The sequence below is a fragment of the Rhinopithecus roxellana genome, chromosome 15 (assembly GCF_007565055.1).
Source record: "Rhinopithecus roxellana isolate Shanxi Qingling chromosome 15, ASM756505v1, whole genome shotgun sequence".
NCBI lineage: Eukaryota > Metazoa > Chordata > Mammalia > Primates > Cercopithecidae > Rhinopithecus > Rhinopithecus roxellana.
Genome location: NC_044563.1, coordinates 13,067,490 through 13,092,055, shown reverse-complemented (window position 1 = coordinate 13,092,055; position 24,566 = coordinate 13,067,490). Strand labels below are relative to the sequence as shown.

General features: G+C 48.0%; 1 protein-coding gene across 2 annotated transcripts in view; it reads left to right on the top strand.

Moving 5' to 3' along the window:
- Positions 1-24,566, top strand: part of LOC115893622 — a 47,195-nt gene that overhangs the window by 6,119 nt on the left and 16,510 nt on the right. For both annotated transcript variants that reach the window (XR_004053699.1, XR_004053700.1), the window contains exons 2-3: positions 1,819-2,105; positions 3,569-3,694. The gene's annotated coding sequence lies outside the window, so the exon portion shown is untranslated. The remainder of the gene's footprint in view (positions 1-1,818; positions 2,106-3,568; positions 3,695-24,566) is intronic.

The following is a 24,566-nucleotide window of genomic DNA, read 5'->3' as shown; positions in this document are numbered from 1 at the left end:
GGGATTACAGGCATGAGCCACTGCACCCGGCCGTAGTTCGTTCTTCTGTCTGCTGTAGTTCCTGTAGCTCTGTAGTTCCAGTTCCTGGAATTTGAGGCTAGAGGCCCTGACTTCTCTTTCTCCATCACATTCATCACCTTCTGACTCAGAGCTTTCCTACTGTAGCTGTTTACATTTGTCTGTCCCCACTAGGATGTAAATGAGTTCTATGAGGGGAGCAATATGTGTCTGTCTGGTTACCCTCTCTAGTCCAGTGTGTAACCAGCACATAGTAGCACTCAGCATGTGTTTGCAGAATGAATCAACCCGTCATATTCAGTGACTTTATCAGTCTCAGTACTATTTAATATCTATTGAGAAATTGCTATAATAATTTACCCTGTTTCTTTGAATGTCACATTTTTTGAAGCCTCAAAAGCCTGAAACTGTCTTTGTTCCATACTTGTACTTGAGGTTTTTCTGGGTATAGAATTTCCCTCAGCAGCCTGAAGACTTGCGCTTTTGTTTTCTTCCTTCCTGCATGGCCATTGAGAGTCCAGATCTATTTTTACGCCAAGCCAGTTGCACAACCAGGCGTTCTGTGTATGAGACCTGTTTGCTTCTCCACAGCTCCGCTATTTCTGCTGCTTTATTGGGCAGAAGCTGATAGCTTGTTCTTCCATTTTCTAGGAACTCTGATCCTATTGTTAGACAATAAAGTGGAGATATTAATAAGGTGTGGGCAGAGTTGTAAAGATAAGCTATAGATGGCTCAAGCCTCATGGTAGGATCTTTTTGACAAATGATTATGATAGCTAACGTTTACTGAATTCTTGTAATAACCAGAGTAATTTAATCAGCACCATGCTAAGCACTTTACATTTAGTCCAATAGCTCTTTGAGACAGGAACTATTACTCTATTGACTCTACCCACTAGACACTGCCAGAGCCAGGCAGCCTGAATCCAGAGCTGAGCTGGAAACCGCTCTGTCTGCTGAATGGCCTCCTCTATTCCTACCAGACAAGTCCTGAACCTTGGCTTCTTCACCTGCCAAAGCAAGGCCTGGGATCCTGCATGGGGGCAGGGAATGAGGCTGTGTAGCAACCTTTCCATTCATGCTCGCTGGATGAGCGCTTCAGTGGCAAGTATTTAAGAATATAAATGTTGGTGGGGTGTAGTGGCTCACACCTGTACTCCCAGCACTTTGGGAGGCCTAGGCGGGCGGATCACCTGAGGTCAAGAGTTTAAGACCAGCCGGGCGCGGTGGCTCAAGCCTGTAATCCCAGCACTTTGGGAGGCCGAGACGGGCGGATCACGAGGTCAGGAGATCGAGACCATCCTGGCTAACACGGTGAAACCCCGTCTCTACTAAAAACTACAAAAAAAAAAAAAAACTAGCCGGGCGACGTGGCAGCGCCTGTAGTCCCAGCTACCCGGGAGGCTGAGACAGGAGAATGGCGTGAACCCGGGAGGCGGAGCTTGCAGTGAGCTGAGATCCGGCCACAGCACTCCAGCCTGGGTGACAGAGCGAGACTCTGTCTCAAAAAAAAAAAAAAAAAAAAAAGAGTTTAAGACCAGCCTGGCCAACCTGGTGAAACCCCATCTGTACTGAAAATACAAAAATTAGCCAGATATGGTGACGCACACCTGTAATCCCAGCTACTTGGGAGGCTGAGGCACAATAATCACTTGAATCCTGGAGGTGGAGGTTCAGCAAGCCAAGATCACGCCAGTGCACTCCAACCTGAGTGACAGAGTGAGACTCTGTCTCCAATAATAATAATAATAAATATATATATATATGTCAAAAAACAATGAGGTTTATTTTCTTTCCTAGATCTCTGCCATCCTGAGATTATCACTCCTCGCCTCCTCTGGAAACTCTCTGAGAGCCGGGAAATCGTCTCTTTTTATAAGAGGCCTGCACAGGCACAAGGTCATACTTGGGCAGTTTTTGGCTTTGTGAAAATCTCTCAGATTGCACCGCACAGTATACAAATGATAAACCAGACAACCACATTCGTTCTTTGGATTGCGTTTTCTCCTGAGATATCAGACGCATTTCACCAGGGCCACAGAAAGAGAAATGAAGACCAAGATACCGAGACAAATGCCAACAACCTGGTAAGTGCAGATATTTTGTTATCTAGGCAACTAGAGCTTTGCATAGGTAATACCCTTTTCTACTAAAATTAACCAAAACACACACATTCCAGGGCTCCTGAGTGATTTTATATACATATATGTATATTTAAGTATATATACATATATGTATGTACATTTTATATGTGTATGTATACGTTTATATATGTATATAAATAAACATATATATTTTTAAAATATATGTATATCATATGTGTGTGTGTATATACACATGTATATTTTTTTAAATAGAGATGGGGTCTCGCTATATTGCCCAAACTGGTCTCAGACTCCTGGGCTCAAGCCTGGATGATTTAAAAAAATTTATTATTTTATTCTTTGTATAGTCCCAGTCTTGTTTCTTGTAACATAATGTGTTAAAGTAACATTAATTTTTGGCTGGGTGCTGTGGCTCATGCCTGTAATCCCAGCACTTTGGGAGGCTGAGGCGGGCAGATTACTGGAGGTCAGGCATTTGAGACCAGCCTGGCCAACATGGTAAAACCCCATCTCTACTAAAAATACAAAAATTAACCAGGTGTGGTGGTGCTCACCTGTAACCCCAGCTACTAGGGAGGCTGAGGCAGGAGAATCGATAGAGCCTGGGAGGTGGAGGTTGCAGTGAGGAGAGATCATGCCACTGCACTCCAGCCTGGGTGACAGAGGGAGACTCCGTCTCAGACAAAAAACAAAACAAAACAAACAAACAAAGAAATAAGTAATATTAACTTTTGGCTAAAATGCATTCTTAGTTGGTCCAATTAATTCATTCAGCAAACAGTGAGCACTTACCGTGTGCCCTCTGGGAATGCAAAAAATGTGTAAAACCAAGCTCCGCCTCCTGGGTTTATGCCATTCTCCTGCCTCAGCCTTCCGAGTAGCTGGGACTACAGGCGCCCACCACCTCGCCCGGCTAGTTTTTTGTATTTTTTAGTAGAGACAGGGTTTCACAGTGTTAGCCAGGATGGTCTCGATCTCCCGACCTCGTGATCCGCCCGTCTCGGCCTCCCAAAGTGCTGGGATTACAGGCTTGAGCCACCGCGCCCGGCCTTTTTTTTTCTTTTTGAGACAGGGTCTCACTCTGTCACCCAGGCTGGAATGTAGTGGCACAATCTCGGCTTATTGCAGCCTCTGTCTCGGGGTTCAAGCAATTCTCCTGCCTCTGCCTCCCAAGTTGCTGGGATTACAGGCATGTGCCACCATACCTGGCTAATTTTTGTATTTTTAGTGGAGACAGGGTTTCACCATGTTGGCCAGGCTCGTCTCAAACTCCTGACCTCAGGTGATCCACCTGAGCCTCAGCCTCCCAAAGTGTTTGCATTACAGGCGTTAGCCACCACGCCCGGCCCAGAGCAGAGAGAAAAGAAACTAGCAGGATATGCTAGGGCTAGACTTGGGAGGGAGCCTCAAAGGCAGGATTAAGGATTTGTGACTCTGTTCTGTAGGTGACAGGGAAGATGATGCCATCAGATCTGTACTTCACATAGAGAAGTCTGGCTCAGAGATGGAGTCACCAGGCCATGGTGTGCGGGCACTCAGTAAAGTGGAGATACGATTACTAGATCATTATGGTAAGTAGTTCAGGCCTGGCAAGGTGGCTCAAGCCTGAAATCCCAACACTTTGAAAGGCCGAGGCAGGAGGATTGCTTGAGTCCAGGAGTTCCAGACTAGCCTGAGCAACAGAGTGAGATCCCATCTCTACAAAAATAAACAAAATTAGCTGGGCATGGTGGCATATGCCAGTAGTTCCAGCTACTCAGGAGGCTGAGGTGGGAGGATCACTTGAGCCTGGGAGGTTGAGGCTGTAGTGAGCCTTGATCGCACCACTGCACTCCAGCCTGGGTGACAGAGCAAGACCCTGTCTCAAACACACACACACACACACACACACACACACACACACACACACACAAATAAATAAATAGTTCAAGGTAGAGAGGATGAGGTTATGAATTACAGCAGAGAGAGGAGGAATAAAAACAAGACTTGAGAGAGTATTAAAAGTCCGATTTAACAGAATTGGCTGATTAATGTGAATGGATAGTGAGGAAGGAGGCGCCAGGGGCATGGATAGCAGTAGTTGATGTGAAATGTTTACTCTGCGTTAGGCATGTTGCCCGTATTATCACACTTAATCCCACAACCGCCCTATAAGCAGGGTTGTATTACTATCTGCGGTGGCACTGAAGCCCATCAGAGTGGTCAATCGAAATGACATAGCTAGTATGTGTTGGTAGTAAGTGGTGGTGTGAGGAGGGTTTGGACCTATGTGGTAGCTCTACCAGCTGGCTGGGTCTTCAGTGCCATGTGACTGGGAGGTGAAGTGACCACTCTAGTTAGCAGTGAATGAATGAACAGTCCAGAAGCCTGCTGGAACCATCTTCTGCTCTGGAGAGCTCACAGTCAGGTGGCTTTGATGCCACATCAGCCATAGACGTGTTGTGCTTGCCCCAAAGAATATTTTAACACCATGTTTAGAATTAATTGGTGCCTTTTTAAAATGCAGAGATTCACATTAAAAAGTGTGTTTCTGGCTTTTCTTGGAAAATGAGAAGATCTGGCCACACTGGGCCCATATAGGAACTGGAGTTGCCTCTCTCTGTTTCCTTCAACTGGGGCCTGTGCCCCCCCGTTGGCCATGCCCCACTGCCTGGGTCCCTGACACCTCTGCAGGCATCTGGGTCTGCTTTTCTGCTGTTCTGTCACGAGGTGTGCCACTCAGCTTGGCTCTGACGCCAGGCTGTGTTTGTGCATTTAATGCCTGCCAAGCCCAGGCCTCCACTGATGGCTAAATACCTTTTCTGAATTTTAGGCAATATAAGATAAAAACATGCTGTGGGAATTGAGAAAAACTAAATGCCCACCCATGCTTGAGTTCCCACAAGGGAGGAGGGTTCTGCACAGTTAGTGCAGGAAAAAAGCAAATGGCCATAGTTCCTGAAACCAGCATAAATTAAAACAAAATACAAATCATACCCTGGCAAATGGCAAGTAACAGCCTATTGCCAGTATGCAAATCACGTTGTGATTTTTAAAAAATTTGTTTTGTAATAAATAATTTGCTTGAATTTCGAGCTGTGTACTTTGGACATATGATAAGGAAGCTTTGGGGGAAGATTTGTGTGTGTGTGTGTGTGTGTGCACGCGCACGCGGGCGCACACCTGTGCATGTTTATGGGGGCGTGGACCACAGTTTACAAAGCTTGGAGTTTTCTACAGAAATTCAGTTTCAGGCCAGGTGCAGTGGCTCATGCCTGTAATCCCTGCACTTTGGGAGGCCGAGGCGGGCGGATCACGAGGTCAGGGAATCGAGACCATCCTGGCTAGCACAGTGAAACTCCGTCTCTACTAAAAATACAAAAAATTAGCGGGGCGTTGTGGTGGGCGCCTGTAGTCCCAGCTACTCGGGAGGCTGAGGCAGGAGAATGGCATGAACCCGGCAGGCCAAGCTTGCAGTGAGCCAAGATCGCACCACTGCACTCCAGCCTGGAGCGAGACTCTGTCTCAAAAAAAAAAAAAAAAAGAAAGAAATTCAGTTGCAGAGTCTGCGTGCAGTGGCTCACACCTATAATCCCAGCACTTTAGGACACCGAGGTGGGCAGATTGCTCGAGTCCAGGAGTTTGAGAGCAGCCGAGGCAAATGGCGAAACCCCGTCTCTACAAAAGATACAAAAATTAGAGGGTCCTGGTGGCCCACACCTGTAGTCCCAGCTACTGGGGAAACTGGTGTGGGAAGATCACTTGAGCCCGGGAGGTGGAGGTTGCAGGGAGCCGAGATTGTGCCACTACACTCCAGCCTGGGTGACAGAGCGAGACCATGAAAAAGAAAGAAAGAGAGAGAGAGAGGGAGAAAGAGAGAAAAAAAGAAAGAAAGAAAGAAAGGAAGGAAGGAAGGAAGGAAGGAAGGAAGGAAGGAAGGAAGGAAGGAAGGAAGGAAGGAAGGAAGGAAGAAAGGAAAGAAGGAAAGAAGGAAAGGAAGAAAGAAGGGAGGAGGAGGGGAGGGAAGGAGGGAAGGAAACTTCACTTTCAGAACATTTTTTCAAGACTAGCCTGGCCAACATGGTGAGATCCCATCTCTACTAAAAATACAAAAATTAGCCAGGCATGGTGGCAGGTGCCTGAGGCAGGAGAATCACTTGAACTCGGGAAGTGGAGGTTGCAGTGAGCCAAGATTCTACCTTTGCACTCCAGCCTGGGTGACAAGAGTGAAATTCGGTCTCAAAAAAAAAAAAAGAACATTTTAATAAACTTTTATGATTTATTAAGGATGAAAACATATTTCTGTACCATAACGTTCAAATGTGAGGCCCACACTGGCAAACAGGTATTATCTGTATTAAATATTTTGTTCCATTTAAAGTATAACAATAATCCCCTATGTCCATGGTCAGGTTGGACAAATGACCACATTTCAGGCTTGTGTGAGTTTTTGTTTGCAATCTGTAAACTGCCCTTAGAGATATAGGTTCAAACAGATGCAGGAAGCAGAGCTGCCAGCAAAGCACAGGAGTCAACTCTTTTTCTTTTTGCTTTTCTTTTCTTTTTTTTTTTTTTTTTTTTTTGAGCCAGAGTCTCGCTCTGTCACCCAGGCTGGAGTGCAGTGGCTTGATCTCAGCTCACTGCAACCTCTGCCTCCCGGGTTCAAGCAATTCTCCTGCCTCAGCCTCCCATGTAACTGGGAATACAGGTGTCTGCCACCATGCCCGGCTAATTTTTGTATTTTTAGTAGAGATGGGGTTTCGCCATGTTGTCCGGACTGATCTCAAACTCCTGACCTCAGGTGATCCACCTGCCTTGGCCTCCCAAAGTGCTGGGGTTACGGGTGTGAGCCACTGTGCTCAGCCTCTAGACTCTTAATCTATGTTCTTTGAGTTATACCTGACAACTTTCCATCACACCTGGCTGCCTGGCTCAGGAACTGGAGGAAGGCGGCCACTGCTGGCCAGGAATTTCTCAGAGGTCACTGGACAGTATTATGGAGTGGTCACTGCCTCTCAGAGGCTCACTGTCCATAGCACAGGGGTCATCCATCCTGTCAGACCACACCGACCCCACTCATGAGAGGCTAGCCCTGCAAGCTCTCCCCTGGGAACAAGAAGTAATTGTGCAAGGTTTGCATGGCAGATCAGCTTGGTCTTGGTAGCCATTTCTACACAGATCACGTGGGGCTCACAGGGCCATGCTCTGCTGCTCCCTGGACTCTGACCCCTGTCCTGCATATCCTCCTTCCTCCTTCTGGTCCTCAGAGACTCCCCATTCCCTGCCATGTGCACACCTCGGGTGGGACTGGGACGTGCATTGTGGCCAGTTCTGTTCTTGTCTGTGTTGCTCAGAATCCATTGTTTCTTACTGATGCAGACCAGTGCCTAATACTAGGTGTCTAGCACCTTGCTGGGAGCCAGGGATACAACAGACAGGTGCCTCCCTGGGGGATAAGAGGAGCAACACAGGGAATAATCAGTGAACTGGGTAGCGCTTCATTACAGGCCTCTCACAACTAGTATTTTATCTCCATCACATTGTGATTTCGTTTTTGTGATGTGACCTAAAAAGCCTTGGCTCCTCAAAAGATCTGGCCAATTAACAAATGCATTCATTTAACAATATTTATTAACCACCTATTATTTGTCAGGTACCATTCCAGATGTCAGGATTATAACAGAGAACAAAACTCACAAATAGCCCTGTTCTCTTGGTGCTAACATTATGGAAGGAGACAAAAAGAAATAATGTCAATATAATATGTCCGAAGAATTTTAAAGAAAAACTCAAGCCGGGTAAGGGAGAGAGAATGACGGTGGGGAGGAGGGCCGCTCTTTGAGGAAGGCCCTTCTGGTGACTGTTGAAGCAGATGGCCCAGCAAGAGGGCAGGGGGAAGCTGTGGTTTGGAGGAAATCTTTTCATAGCGGGGAGCCTCAAGGGCAGAGCCCCCCAGTGGGAGTGTGCCCTACCTGTTGGAAGGAAGCCACTGATCTGCAATCCTGTTTTCCTCGTCTACAAGTTCATGGGCTTGTTGGGAGGGACAAATGAAATCATTTATATGAAAACATTTATGTCAACTGTAGAACACTCTATAAAAGTTATTCTCTTTATGTTGACTTCAAGTATTTGCAGTGTCTAAATCAGGAAGGATCATAATGATTGTATTACAATTCTGCCCTTTCATTTTTTTTATTGAGGTGAAATGCATATAACATATAATTAATCATTTTATAGCGTAAAATTCAGTGACATTTGATGCATTCACAATGTTGTGCAACCACCACCTCTTTCTATTTAAAAACCTTTTTCATCATCCCCACCTTTTCTTTCTTTTTTCTTTTTAAAATAGAGATGGTGTCTCCCTACATTCCCCAAGCTGGATTAGAACACCTGGGCTCAAGTGAGCCTCCAACCTCAGTCTCCTGAGTAGCTGGGATTATAGGCACTCACCACTGTGCCTGGCCTTTCATTTTTATTTTATTTTATTAATTATTATTATTATTTAGAGACAGGATCTCACTCTGTCGCCCAGGCTGGAGTGCAGTGGTGTGATCATGGTTCACTGCGGCTTCCACCTCCTGGGCTCAAACAATCCTCCCGCCTCAGCCTCCCAAATAGCTGAGACTACAGACATGTGCCACAGTGCCTGGCTAATTTTTGTATTTTTTGCAGAGATGTGGTTTCACCTTGTTGCCCAGGCTGGTCTTGAATTCCTGGGTTCAAGTGATCCTCCTACCTTGGCTTCCTCCAGTGCTAGTATTACAGGCATGAGTCACTGTGTCTGGCCTTTTTTATTTTTATTTTTTGACACAGAGTCTCACTCTGTCACCAGGCAGGAGTGCAGTGGTGCAATCTCGGCTCACTGCAACCTCTGCCTCCCATGAAGGGAGGCATGAAGAGATTCTCATGCCTCAGTCTCCTCAATAGCTGGGATTACAGATGCACACCACCACGCCCAGTTAATTTTTTCTATTTTTAGTAGAGACAGGGTTTTACCATGTTGGCCCCACTGGTCTCGAACTCCTGGCCTCAAGTGATTCACCCACGTCGGCCTCACAAAGTGCTAGGATTACAGAAATGAACCACCGCACCCAGCCTTTGGCCTCATTTTTAATATTAACTTGAGTTACCATTCTGGAAATAGGGTTTCCTCCCATGTCTGACTTTGTCCTTTCTGTTTCTGGCTAGCCTCCAGCTCCTAGGCTTCATCCATGTATTTTTCCAACAGTGATTTATTGAGCACCTACTGTGTGGGAGGCACTATGCTAGGAAGATTCTGGAGACATAACAGTGACAGTGGCAGGGAGGTCCCTGCATCCCCAGGACTCACAGTGTGGTGGGGGATTTAGACAGTGAATGGCTAATTGCCAGAAAACTAATTTAAATTATGATACATGCTTATAAGAAAAAATGTTTTGAAAATCATGCTAAATACATTTGTGTAGTTATTGAAGCTACTAGAAGAGAGACACCACTCAGAACAACATGACTGTGGTTTTATAACTGTGCTCCTAGTTCAGACAAGGGGGAGAAAGATGACCTCAGGGAGGCGACCTGGATTTTGCTAGGGCCTAAGCAGCGAGGCGGGCCTAAGCAGTGAGGCCGGCCCAGGGAGAAACAGCGGCTCTTCCTTCATTTGTTCCTGGTCACCCTCTGAGGTGTGCAAGGGTAGCTGGTGTTGCCATCGCGCCCATTTGAGAGATGTGGAAACTGAGGCTTGGCCAGGCGTGCTTGCCACCTGGAGGAGCTGACGTCTGGTACTTGCTTTAGCCAACGGTCAAAGCGTTGTCCGATAGGGGTCAGCGGCGCGCCAGGCTGGAAGGAGAGCGGCACCCGAGCGCGCGGCGCTCCCGGCGTTCCAGGAGGGGGCGCTGCTGATGCGGCCTCGGATCGCCGCTCCCGCCCCGGCCCTGCCCCGCCGCCCTGCCCCCACCTCCCGCCCGGAGCCCAGCACTCGTGACTTCGCCAGCTCTCAGCTCCCTGGGGCATTTTCGTGCACGCTAATGGGCGCCTCTGTGTTTTCCTAGATGCTGGTTTCTTCATCAAGTGGCGGAATAACGCATCAGGGCAGGTGACCCACGTCACCGGGGTGATGCACTGGTGCTCGCCGGGGCGGGCCCTGTGCCTGCGGGAGCCGCGCGGCCGGCGGGGTGTCGGGGCGCCTTGTGGGGGCCGAGCCGCGCCCGCACGTCCCTCAGGTAGGCGCGACCCGAGTTTCTTTAGACTGGATGACCTGGGAGCGTTTCCACCCCACCCACGACGAGTTTCGCTTTCCTAATGTGGTTAAAAAGTGCGTACTAACTATAGTAGGGTGGTTAAACAGGTTTCAACATTTTACTTAATTTTTTTGTTTGTTTTAGATTTCTTCCTTCTGGTGGATCTCTTTTTTTGTCAAGAAGATGTTGATAACTGTCCTCTTTGGCATTTGTTCAAAGTCTGGTTCTAACAGCGTTTGGACTGTGGTTTAATTTTAACCATAAAGCATTCTTTTGGAATAATTACTTTTGAATCTAGGAAGAGCCAGCTGGATACAGGGCCATAAACACCCCCCTGCGGGGAATGTGCAGGCTTTAAGTTAGGTGTTTTTTTTTTTTTTTTTTTTTTTTTTTTACCGCTAGCATTTCTGGCTCTCTTTTTTCTTTCTTTTTTTAGAGACAGGGTCTGGCTCTGTTGCCCAGGCTGGAGTTCAGTGTTACAATCACAGCTTACTGTAGCCTCATCCTTCTGGGCTCCAGCAATCCTCCCATCTCAGCCTCCCGAGTAGCTTGGACCACAGGCAGGCATCACTGGCTCATTTTTTTATTTTTATTTTTTGTAGAGACAGGGTCTTGCTGTGTTGCCCAGGTTGGTCTCAAATTCCTGGTCTCAAGTGATCCTCCTGCCTCAGCTTCCCAAAGTGCTGGAATTACAGGCCTGAGCCACCATGCCTGGCTTAGCATATCTCTTTTTTTAAAAAAAGGAGACTGATGGGGGTTGGAGGGATGCAAATTGTGAGTAGATAGGTGGGTTTGGAGAGTTTGAACATCTGCTTCAATGAGCTAAATGGTGTCAGAACTGTCCTGCGGGTAACCATGTGGCCTCAGATTTCTGGGACAATCTCAATTTCTGGGACAGAGACACACTGGCCCTTTGTCAGGCTACACATCAGGCCACCACCAATTTCCAGTTCTGAAAGTGTGGTCACCAGAGAGACCCGTCAGCAGCCATAGACATTATCTCCTTGGGAATGAGTGGACCCAGGCAGCCAGGCAGAGCTGGGGTCCCCAGAGCTCCTGGCACTAGCTGGAATATTTCCAGTTCCTCTTCTTCCCTTACAGCACAAGTCATTTAGTGATCATTGCTGGTATTTGTAGAACCTTAGAGAATTTTGGATGTAGCAGGACAGAAATTGGTTGTCTACCATTTTGTGGCTTGGGTGGCAAAAATCTTGTTTGGCAATTAAAAAAAAAAGAAGATGAGAAGGAAATAGGATATGCAATGCAGACCAATTCAAGAAAAAGTGATTTATGCCCATCCTAGCCGAGGTAGATGAATTTGGGAAGACTTACTCGTTTTCTAGAAATAGTCTTCACTTGACCAGAGATTCATACTTGGTCGTATTTAAATACAGAGCTCTTCTGGAGTATTTGAGTAGAAGGAGGACAGAAAACCAGAGACTAATTAACCAGTTGTTACCAGTGGGAGATCCGTATTTTTTTTTTTTTTTTTTTTTTTTTTTGAGACGGAGTCTCACTCTGTCGCCAGGCTGGAGTGGAGTGGCGTGATTTTGGCTCACTCTGCAATCTCTGCCTCCCAGGTTCAAACCATTCTCCTGCCTCAGCCTTCCAAGTAGCTGAGTTTACAGGTGTACGCCACCACACCCAGCAAATTTTTGTGTTTTTAGTAGAGACAGGGCTTCACCATGTTGGCCAGAATGGTGTCAATCTCCTGAACTGGTCATCTGCCTGCCTTGGCCTCCCAAAGTGCTGGGATTACAGGCGTGAGCCACTGCGCCGGGCCAAGAGATCAGTCTTACATAAAAATCAAGGGTTCTGCCCGGGTGCGGTGGCTTATGCCTGTAATCCCAGCTCTTTGGGAGGCCAAGGTGGGCAGATCACCTGAGGTCGGGAGTTCGAGACTAGCCTGACCAACATGGAGAAACCCCATCTCTACTAAAAATACAAAATTAGCTGAATGTGGTGGCGCATGCCTGTAATTCCAGCTACTCGGGAAGGCTGAGGCAGGAGAATCGCTTGAACCCATGAGGCGGAGGTTGCAGTGAGCCGAGATCGCGCCATTGCACTCCAGCCTGGGCAACAAAAGTGAAACTCCGTCTCAAAAAAAAAAATCAAGGGTTCAGTTACCCAGTGGGTCAGTAAGAGATGAGGCTTCCATTTAGAAAAATCGGAGCCTGAGACTGGGCGTGGTGGCTCACACTTATAATTCCAACACTTTTGGAGGCCAAGGCGGGTGGATCACGAGGTCAGGAGTTCAAGACCAGCCTGGCCAAGATGGTGAAACCCTGTCTCTACTAAAAATACAAAAATTAACTGGGCGCAGTGGCAGGCGCCTGTAATCCCAGCTACTTGGGAGGCTGAGGCAGGAGAATCGCTTGAACTTGGGGGGCAGAGATCGTGCCACTGTACTCCAGCCTGCATGACAGAGTGAGATTCCATCTCAAAAAATAAATAAAAATAAAAGTAAAAAAATTGGAGCTTGTGCAGCTCTCCTGAGGGCAGATGCATAAAGCTGGGTGCGCCCCACCAGCTTGCTAGGTCCCACAGGAGCTCGAGAGGCAGGGGCTGTGTCTTTCACCACTTGTCACTGCTATGGTTCCCTGTTTAGAACTCTCAATGAGTGTCAGATCAACACATTCATCCACCATATCCCATGTGTATAAGAACAATCCATCACTCCTGACCTAATCCGGCGCAGAACAGAACCTCTGGAAGAGGACCAAAGAAGGGAAAAAGTGGAAGTGTCACATGCCCAGAGGAAAACAGATGCTACAGAGATGAATAAAACAAAACAAAACAAAACAAAAGGAAGAAAGTCGAGCTAATCTGGGAGTTCCATCACGGCTAAGAACGCATCGTTGTTTTGTCACGCGGTTTCTAGTCCGGCTCAGACCTGGGCTGCGGCACCTCAGGCATCTCCTTTCATCTCTCGGCTCTTCTCCTGGCTCCCGGGCGCTTCTCGAGACTTTTTGGACCTGGACTGGTCCATGGCAGAACACCTCTTTCCTGGGTCCTCCCCATGCACCTGCCCAAAGCGGAGGATTGGGGTGGCACTCTCGGAGATGCCAGGCTCCTGAAATGGAGCCGTCACCCCCTAGGCTGTACTTGGCATTGTGTCTCCAAGGAGCCTGGGGAGGTAACCGGTTGGGGACTGATTCACTTGGGAGGGAGGGAGCGAGTGCAGATTGCAGATGCTATCTACTCGGGCCAAGTCAACCTGGGGAAGGGCAGGTCTGTGTCTCAACTGGTTTAGGGGTGGGAGAGTGGGATCGGAACTTTTACACCTTGCATTCTTAGGACGTCACAATGGTTTTCCCAAGGCCTCCTTATCTGAGGGTGTTTACCTATTCAACCAGCATACGCAGGATCAGGACTCCCACTTTGTCCGGGTTCTGTCCTCACAGGCACAGGAAGACTAATGCGAACAACAGGGTCTGACAAACCAAAGCTCACAGATAAGAGACTTGGGTTATTGGGGCAGATGCCAGAAGTCATGAGATCTTCACAGGGTGGCTGTAGGCTGAGCAATCTCCCTCGGGATGTGAGGGGGGGCATTTCTGCGTTATTGGTCATTGAGAAATTCCCTAATCTTAGAGAGAAAAGGAATGGAACCAAGGGCTTGAATCGGAGTATACGTAGTTGACCTAATTATAAGGTTGTCCATCCGTCTGTTTAATAAACAGTTCCATGATGTGGGACGGCAAGGTCACTCATAGCCCTGGATATTAACAACGTTTTCCTAAGGTTCTGGAAAAAAAGTGGTAACAATGTGTTCAGCTGCAGGCTTGTTCTGTCTCAGGCCCCAGGCTGGCATGAATCAGAAATAGAGGGAAATGTGGAGGTAGCACTGCAAATATTACTTCTAAAAACGGACTGGGAAGAGAGAGTGCCTCTAGACCCAGCCATGGCCTAGCCAAGCCCCCAGAAGAATGACATCACCCATTGTGACTCGTGGGGAACCCCTGAGGCTGTCATGGATTTGTAGTCCTATGTGGGACAGCGCTGCTGACGGAGTTATTTCCTGCGCTAGACCTACCCTGTCAGCAAGACACTGTTTACATGAGCTGAGTGCCAAGTTGCGGCACATTATGCACAGTGGCTTTTAAGTTCAATTAAATTAACGTTTAGAAACATTGTAGACAGAAAAAGCTAAAGACCATTATAGCAAACAATGATTACCTAGAGATGCAAGTGCTTTGAACTTGAGCATTAGAGAATCTTGTGAATTTGTAGGAGTTAACCAGGACAAGTACCCGTCTCATGAACATTGGTAAAGGAAGCACGCGTTTAGGAGGCATTTCAGGTAGCCCAGGGCAGACCAAGAAGGGAAGGAAAGAGATAAGATGTCAGAAAACATCTTTGAATACCCAGAGTTGTTATCCATAAAACATTGGAGGGCAAATTGTTTGTGTCAGTAAAATAGAATCATAAGGAAGAAACCTGTGGAACATTCTGGAAGAATTGGTCAGAGATGGGCCGGGCGTGGTGGCTCACGCCTGTAATCCCAGCACTTTGGGAGGCCGAGGTGGGTGGACCACCTGAGGTCAGGAGTTTGAGACCAGACTGGCCAACATGATGAAACCCCATCTCTACTAAAAATACAAAAAATTAGCCAGGCGTGGTGGTAGGCGCCTGTAATCCCAGCTACTTAGGAGGCAGAGGCAGGAGAATTGCTTGAATCCGGGAGACAGAGGTTGTAGTGAGCTGAGATTGTGCCACTGCACTCCAGCCTGGGCAATAAGAGCGAAATGCCATCTCAAAAAAAAAAGAAAAAAAAAAAAGAATTGGTCAGAGATGAATACTCCATCGCAGCCCCTTTGATTTCAGAGGTGAAATAGTTGAACCCCAGACCTCACTGTCAGATGTAGAGTCACTCCAAATTTATAAGCTTATTAAACTAGTATTTCTGACTATTTACACATTTGGCTGTAGAGAAAATACACAGAATGCTTCCAGCCACACCTATGCCTACTCAAGCCACTTAGCTGACAAGCCACTTAGCTTTTTCTTCTAATTACTCAGGTGCGCGTCTGTTGTTTACAGTTTGGTGAAGTCAGGACAGGGGGAATTTATGGTTTGATACCCTTTCCAGCACAGAGGGGTGAAATTCAGCCCGTCTTTTGAAATCAGTCTGAACTGTCAAACTCCCAGTTGAGGACCCCTCTGCCCAAATCGGGATTTTTTTTGTTTTTTTCTGGCTATGAGCCAGTCAGGGCTTTGGAGTTCATTTGTGTGCCCTCCCCATTAGTGTTATTGTGTATATTTGCGATACCTGTTCTTCACTGACCGTGAGTGAATAGGAGCTGGTTCACCTAAAAGCTCCCACTCCCCATTCACTTTTTGTGTGTGTGTGTGTTTTTTTTTTTTTTTTTTTTTTTTTTTTTTTTTTTTTTGAGATGGAGTCTTGCTCTGTTGCCCAGGCTGGAGTGCAGTGGTGAGATCTTGGCTCAATGCAGCCTCCGCCTCCCAGGTTCAAGTAATTCTCCTGTCTCAGCCTCCTGGGTAACTGGAATTACATGTGCCCACCACCACGCCCGGCTAAGTTTTTGTATTTTTAGCAGAGACGGGGTTTCATCATATTGGTCAGGCTGGTCTTGAACTCCTGACGTCAGCTGATCCACCCGCCTCAGGCTCCCAAAGTGCTGGGATCACAGGTGTGAGCCACTGCGCCCATCCCCCATTCACTTTTGTTTTATGAAATGAGAAAGCTTCTGCCTTTTTTCTTTCCTTCCTTCCTTGGATGTTGGTGAGATCGGTGAGGTAATGGTGATAAAGTACTTTAAACTACCTCAAGGAGAGCGCAGCCCGACTTGTTATTATTTACCTAGGTCAGTTCACAAACCCCCATGATCTAGGGTTCCTGTCTCCTGCCCTGGGGATGGTGCCTGGGAGAAAGGAGATGCCAGAGACCCAGTTCCACAGGGCGCTGTTGGCTGGAGTTGGTCATTCCTGACTTTGACATCAACAGGCTTATCTCCAGAAGTAGGCTAAATGGTAGTTCAGGCGCCGGTGTTGCCTCATCCCGCAAACTCTCAGGGAGGCTGCCTACCCCCAGCCCCTGTTCTGGGAACTAATGATAGGTGGGATGGAAAGACTGTTTTCTCTGATGCGCTTTTATGAGATGTTTTCAAAGATGAGGTGGCAAGGACATGGTTAGCCCGCTCCCTTGTGCAGGGAGATGTCAGAATGACAGGGCACAGGGAATCTCCCCGACCCGTTCCCAGGAGAGCTCTTGCTGAGGACAGTCCAGCTGTTGGCTAGAAATCAAGGCAGCCTCAAGCCCCGTAAACCAGATATCATTGGGCTTTTTCGGCTGACAGTGCTGTGGCCTGCGGCAGGCGGCAGTGTGGGTAGAGGACAGCTGTGGCTGAGGCCGGCAGCCCTTTCCACACTGACTTCTTGGGTAATGGCTCTTCTTAAGCTGGTGATATTTAGGGATTGTCAAACTTCTCTTTCATCCTGAGCCACCTTCCCTCATGGGTAGCAGAGGAGTTTTCTTTTCTTTCTTTTCTTTTTTTTTGAGATGGAGTCTTGCTCTGTTGCCCAGGCTGGAGGGCAGTGGTGTGATCTCTGCTCACTGCAACCTCCGCCTTCCGCGTTCAAGTGATTCTTCTGCCTCAGCCTCCCGAGTCGCTGGGATTATAGGCGCGCATCCCCATGCCCAGCTAATTTTTGTATTTTTAGTAGAGATGGGGTTTCACCATGTTGGGTCAGGCTGGTCTCAAACTCCTGACCTCAGGTGATCCACCTGCCTTGACCTCCCAAAGTGCTGGGATTATAGGCGTGAGCCACCGTCCCCGGTCAAGGAGTTGGATTTCTTATGAGAAGAATATTATGGCTGTGTGCTCCAGAGGAGGCACTGTGTCCCCATGAGGGTCCTTCACTGAAAGGAGAGCCTCGAGGACAAAGGAATCTTCTAGAGACAACATTGGGAGAGAGGAGCGGAGTTTGCAGGTGATTCTAGAGGACCCCAAAGTCCAGTGGGAGCTCATTACTGCCTCGCTAGTAGAAACCTTTGTTGTCTGAGTGAGGAAAAGTGACAGAACTGAGGCTGAGAGAAGCTGCGAAGATGCAGCAGCAGTGCTGAAGCCTGAGAGGAGGACACGTTCGATTACGCCAATTAATTCTACCCACCGAAAGGACACATCACATTTTTGGGGTTGCCAAAAGCCGTTCTTAGCAGAAAAAAAGTCTGTGAACTGCTGCACTGGGGACTGGCAAAGGCTTGGTAGCCAGCGCATTGAAGGGGGAGGGGCAGCAAGCCTCACAGCTGGAATGGATCCTTTCTGTGCTTCTGCTACCACAGTTTGCCAATTTGATGCCAACAGACTCTTACTGCTTATGTGTGCATGTTTGTGCTGTTAGATTATCTTCTGAGCAATTTCGAGTTTTAAGAATATGCTGACGAAGTCAACAATGAACAATCCCAGAAGACTTGGTTCCACCCGGGGCCCTGCTCAGGAAAGATGAGGACCCCCTCCCAACCCCACCCTGCCTGTCCACATGGCCCTTCCCCCCCACCATCCGCCATGGGGCCCTCCTGTGCCACAACATGGCTGTCATCCTTCTGTCTGGACACTTGCCCTGTCTCCTGGAGAGCCAGGCTCCTGCGCTGGCGGGCATGTGTGTGTGTGTGTGAGTGTGCATGTGGAATGTGCGTGTGTGCAATTGTGCATGTATGTGAATGTGTGTGTGTGCAAGTGTGCGTGTGTGAGTGCATGTGTGCAATTGTGCACGTGTGTGCAAGTGTGCGCATATGTGAGTGTACTTGTATGAGTGTGCATGTGTATGCAATTGTGCGCATATGTGAGTGTACTTGTGTGAGTGTGCATGTGTGTGCATGTGGCGCAGAGGGGGAAGAAGAGAGTTCTCTGTGGTGATCGCCACCAGTCTGTTGAAGGGTGTAAGCTGAGCCAAGATGAAGCAAGAGTGACACCAAGTGCCAAGAACAAGTGCTTGCTGTGGGATCAGGTGTACTTGCTTCTCAAATCAGAGGAGCAGAGAGAGGCTCAGTTACAGTCTGTGGTGTTCTCCCCTGTGAGAGGGTGCCGACCCTCCAGAGGTGGCTCAGTGCTGGCATGCCGCTCTGCGCATTTGGATGAGGGGATGGGCTGTCTGAGAATTGGATGCAGAACCAAAGCTTTGAATAGATTTTAAAAATAAAATCCAAGGTGGGATGTTTTGTTGGCTAGAACATGATGCATAGACCCAGGTTGCCATTCTGGCCCTATTGCTGTCCGTCAGCCGCATTCGGAGAATAACCGGACCCCGAGGCTGCAGTAGGACAAAGAGGAAGACTGACCCAGTTCTCTGTGTTTGCTCTAGACTCTGCTGCCGTGTCTGGGCCCCTGCTGCCAGAAGTCTTCCCCATGAAGCCATAGGTGGGGAACTAAAAGGCATATTCCTGTGGGGTGGCCCCGAGAGAGACTGGGCATGGTTTCCACCGAGACACTGGTGAGGGCAGAGAATTCTTTGGCTGCCCAAGAGGACCACCTGGTGCAGGCCAGACCTGCAGCTGTGACTCCAGGGGAGGAGCGTGGCCGCCTTGGTGTCACCATCTGGCCAGTCCTTGTTCCTACAGTTCCACTCCCAGCCTTGTCCTCAGCTTGTACCCACTTGTTTTTCTCCTTCATGGAAGCTAAGGAGGGAACTAGGTTTGTTTGTCCAGATGCCACCAGTCGGATGACTGTTGCGGGCACAGGAGTGTCTTCAGGGCGCAGTGCCAGGCCAAGTCCCACCTCACATCTCTATTCCTCATCTGGGAGTGCTGGCATCAGCGGGTTGATTCAAAACTGGGAGGCGTTGGGAAACCCCTTGGGCTGGAGATTTCAACATGAGATTCAGATGAGAAAAAACACAGTGGGTGGGGTTCTGAGGCAGGAAGGAGACAGCAAAAGCTCCTGTCCTGACGCTCCGCTCGGTAGCGGGGATCAACAGAACGGCCTGGCATGGACGGGGGCAGCCACGCTGGCTGAACCCAAGCGCAAGGCTGGCCCTGAACAGCCTTTCCCACCTCTGGACACAGAGCCGCCCCGTGCCTCTCCATTCACCAGGTGAAACCACACCTGGAGCAGCGCTTTCAGTCTAGGGCGTGTCGGCACCAGCAGGTGTGGATAAATCCAAGGGCTCCTGTGGAGGGAGGGCAGGGGAGGAGGGCTGGCAGAGAAGGGGTGAGTGATGAAGGGAGGACCACGCAGCTCAGGAGCCCCAGCCTGGGTGACCTGGGCGGCAAGGGCAGCCCCCATTCTGCTGCCGAATGGCTGTCTTGCCGTCTGCACTCCCTCATCACACAGTCCTCCCTGTGCGTTGGCTCAGGACAGCCTGGCATCAGTGGCTCCTGGTGACAGGTGCCTGTGACATGAAGAGCACAGAGGAAGATGCTGGCTAGATCCAGAGGCAGAGAGAGGAGGACATGAGGAGAAGGCGAGGGAAACTGAGGAACAAGGAGAGGAAGAACAATTAAAATGATTCCTTGAAAGAAAAGGAGGTAAAACAGAAAATGTGGTGAGGGGTATCCTAGAAGGAGCAGAAAAGGAAGGAAGAAAAAGGGCGAACGTTGTCTTTCATTTGAAGGACTTGGAGTGGCACAGTCAAGAACGAATCTCCAAACACAGTCAATACTCAGAAAGCTCATCGTTGGATTTGTAAATCCATTTCATCTGGGTGGACTGAAGAACATGGTACCCTCTGAGAATGTCTGGGCCCATATTGTGGGAAAGTCAAGAGTGGCGCTGCGACAAACTAGTTAATGGGTTATGAACACGAGGGGCTCATGATTCATGAGCTTGCCCATCTATCTCGTGCAGGGTGGAGACCCATCTAACCGGAACCACCACCCAGCCTCTCCCAGCCTCCTTAGATGACAAGCTCTGGCATCCTCGGTCCACCCAACTCAGCTCCCAAGCATTTCGCCGAAACCTCAGTAAGCAGGTATAGGTGAAGGAGGTAACAGGTGTCTGCATTTTGTGCCATTTTCTCTCCTTCCCAGTGCTCAGCACACGACTAACCAGGGGTTCTCATCAGGGACCGTATATTCACTCCTCAGAGAGTAGTCAGCAGGTCACCAAACACCTTCCTCTGAGCTCTGAATAAGTTTATTTTTATTTAAAATTTTTTAATGAAAAAAAAATTTTTAGGCTGGGTGCAGTGGCTCACACCTATAATCCCAGCACTTGGGGAGGCTGAGGCGGGTGGATCACAAGGTCAGGAGTTTGAGACCAGCCTGGCCAATATGGTGAAACCCCATCTCTACAAATACAAAAAAAATTACCCGGGCATGGTTGCGCCTGCCTGTAATCCCAGTTACTCGGAAGGCTGAGGCAGGAGAGAGTTCCTTGAACCTGGGAGGCAGAGGTTGCAGTGAACTGAGATCCTGCCACTGCACTCCAGCCTGGGCATGAGTAAGAATCTGTCTCAAAAAAAAAAAAAAAAAAAAAAAATTCTGGGATAGAGTCTCGTTCTGTTCACACAGGCTGGCATGCAGTGGTGTCATCATCACTAACTATAACCTCAAACTCCTGGGCTCGAGTGATCCTCCCACCTCAGCCTCCCAAGTAGCTGGGACTATAGGCCCTGCCACTGTATCTGGCTAATTTTTAAACTTTTTGCAGAAACAGGATCTCACAATGTTGGTCTCAAACTCCTGAGCTCATGTGATTCTCCTGCCTCAGCCTCCCCAGTTGCTGGGATTACAGGCATGAGCCGCCGTGCCCAGCTAGTTTATTTTTATATTCTATAGTACTATGGACCAGAAAATTCAAGAGTTTGCCTGAACCCTATGGGAAAATTATCTCTCACCCGCAACATGCCCAGTGTTCTCAGCAGTCAGGGCAAATTCAACCACAGCAGCCGCTGTCCAGCTTGCCAAAGCTAAACTAGACATAGATGTTATTATCTGCTGCATCCAGCATTTCTTTAGAGCTTTCTGCTTCACTGGCCGGGCGCGGTGGCTCAAGCCTGTAATCCCAGCACTTTGGGAGGCCAAGACGGGCGGATCACGAGGTCAGGAGATCGAGACTATCCTGGCTAACACGGTGAAACCCCGTCTCTACTAAAAAATACAAAAAAACTAGCCGGGCGAGGTGGCGGGCGCCTGTAGTCCCAGCTACTCAGGAGGCTGAGGCAGGAGAATGACGTAAACCCGGGAGGCGGAGCTTGCAGTGAGCTGAGATCCGGCCACTGCACTCCAGCCTGGGCGACAGAGCGAGACTCCGTCTCAAAAAAAAAAAAAGCTTTCTGCTTCACAAAGCAACTCATTATCTTATTTAATCTTCACCATTATCCTACATTGCTCTTACTTCCACTTTATGGACAGTGAGTCTCGGAAAGCTAAGGCATCTTCCTCAAAGCAGCTGTAGGATTCAAACTCAGTGTCCGGGGACTCCAGATTCTTTGTGCTTTCTACACATTTAGATTTCATGGTAACATCAAATTCGGGATTCCTGGATCTGAAGCAGTTTATCCCCTTGGCCTTCCTCCCAGCCATTGCCATCCCAGCGCATTTCTGTAACCATCAAATGGGCAATTTTTTTTGTTTTTCGTTTTTTTTTTTTTTTTTTTTTTTTTGAGACATGATCTCACTCTGTCACCCAGGCTGGAGGGCGGTGGTGCAAACCCAGCTCACTGCAACCTCTGCCTCCCAGGTTCAAGCGATTCTCCTGCTTCAGCCTCCTGAGTAGCTGGGACTACAGGCGCCCGCCACCACGCCCTTCTAATTTTTTTGCATTTTTAGCAGAGATGGGGTTTCGCCATGTTGGCCAGGCTGGTCTCAAACTCCTGACCTCAAGTAATCCACCTGCCTCGGCCTCCCAAAGTGCTGGGATTACAGGCGTGAGCCACTGCAGCTGGCCTAAATTGGCAAGAATTTTCACAGCTCAGTGAAGAACATCCTTGTGCAGCCAATTATCCCAACATTGCCTTCCTGAAGGACTCTTTCAAAATCATCAAGAAGATTTCATTACAAAAGCAATATAGGAACATTGTAGAAAAAAGTACAAAATATAGAAAAACAAAAGAAAAGTCATAATTCTGCCATTGAACAAGAATTTAAGATTGTGAACACTGTAGTGTTTACTATTCCATGATTTTTACTACAGACATGTGGACTGACTTATGTTTATAAAAATGACAAGTGTGCCTACCCCATAATACTGTTTTGGAACCTGCCTGTTATTTTTATTTATTTATTTATTTATTTTTTTGAGACTGAGTCTTGCTCTGTTGCCTAGGCTGGAGTGCAGTGACGCTATCTTGGCTCACTGCAAGCTCCGCCTCCCAGGTTCACGCCATTCTCCTGCCTCAGCCTTCCGAGTAGCTGGGACTACAGGTGCCTGCCATCACGCCTGACTAATTGTATTTTTTTTAGTAGAGACGGGGTTTCACTGTGTTAGCCAGGATAGTCTCGATCTCCTGACCTCGTGATCCGCCTGCCTTGGCCTCTCAAAGTGCTGGGATTACAGGCGTGAGCCACTATGCCCAGCCGGAACCTGCTTTTAAACTTAATATATTGTAAGCATTTTCCTGAAATATTTTTATGTCATCATATTTAAGAGCTACACATATTTCATTATAGTTTTTTTTGTTTGTTTGTTTTTTTGAGACAGGGTCTCACTCTGTTGCCCGGGCTAGGGTACAGTGGTGTGATCTCAGCTCACTGCAACCTCTGTCTCCCAGGTTCAAGTGATTCTTGTGCCTCAGTTTCCCAAGTAGCTGGGACTACAGGAGCACACAACCACGCCTGGCTAATTTTTTTGTATTTTTTGGTAGAGATGGGGTTTCACCATGTTGGCCAGGCTGATCTTGAACTCTTGACCTCAAGTGATCCGCCTGCCTCGCCCTCCCAGAGTGCTGGGATTACAGGCGTGAGCCACCACACAGAGCTTATTTCATTATAATTTTTAATGTACTCAGGTTAAATATTTAGATTGTTTCTACTTTTTCAATATTAAAACTAGTTTTATGATTGGCTTTTTTTTTTTTTTTCTTTGAGACAGTCTCTGGCTCTGTTGCCCAGGTGGAGTGTAATGGCGTGATCTCGGCTCACTGCAACCTCTGCCTCCCGGGTTCAAGTCATTTTCCTGCCTCAGCCTCCTGAGTAGCTGGGATTATAGGCCCATGCCACTACACCTGGCTAGTTTTTGTATTTTTAGTAGAGATGGGGTTTCACCATGTTGGTCAGGGTGGTCTCGAACTCCTGACCTCGTGATCCGCCTGCCTCGGTCTCCCAAAGTGCTGGGATTACAGGCGTGAACCACTGTGCTCTTTTTTTTTTTTTTTTTTTGAAAGAGATGGAGGTCTCACCATGTTGGCCAGGTTGGTCTTGAATTCCTGGCCTCAAGCAATCCGCCTGCCTCAGCCTCCCAAAGTGCTAGGATTACAAGCGTGAGCCGTGACACTGGGCCTTGATAGACTTGTTTATAAGTAAAACATACCTAATTTTCATTTTTATTCTTTGGATTCTGAATGAAGTTGAATTTTTTCTTTTTTTCTTTTTTTTTTTTTTGAGATGGAGTCTCGCTCTGTCACCCAGGCTGGAGTGCAGTGGTCGGATCTCGGCTCACTGCAAGTTCTGCCTCCCGGGTTTATGCCATTCTCCTGCCTCAGCCTCCCGAGTAGCTGGGACTACAGGCGCCCGCCACCTCGCCCAGCTAGTTTTTTTGTATTTTTTAGTAGAGACGGGGTTTCACCGTGTTAGCCAGGATGGTCTTGATTTCCTGACCTCGTGATCCGCCCGTCTCAGCCTCCCAAAACTTTTTTCATATAATTGTTATCATTTGAAGCTCTTTTATGAATAGTTAATCCATACTCTTTGCCAGCTTCCCACGGTACACATTTTTTTTTTTTAATTTTCTATTTTATTTTTATTTTTTGAGATGGAGTCTTGCTCTGTTCCTTCCCTCCTTCCCTCCTTCCTTCCTTCCTTCCTTCCTTCTTCTTTCTTTTCTTTCTTTCTTAGACGGAGTTTCGCTCTCGTTGCCCAGGCTGGAGTACAATGGTGCAATCTTGGCTCTCCGTAACCTCTGCCTCCCAGGTTAAGGCAATTCTGCTGCCTCAGCCTCCCGAATAGCTGGGATTACAGGCATGTGCCACCATGCTCAGCTAATTCTTTGTATTTTTAGTAGAGATGGGGTTTCTCCATGTTCTCCCGACCTCAGGTGATCCACCCTCCTTGGCCTCCCAAAGTGCTGGGATTACAGGTGTGAGCCACTACGCCCGGCTGCATTTTATTTTTCTTACAGATATATAG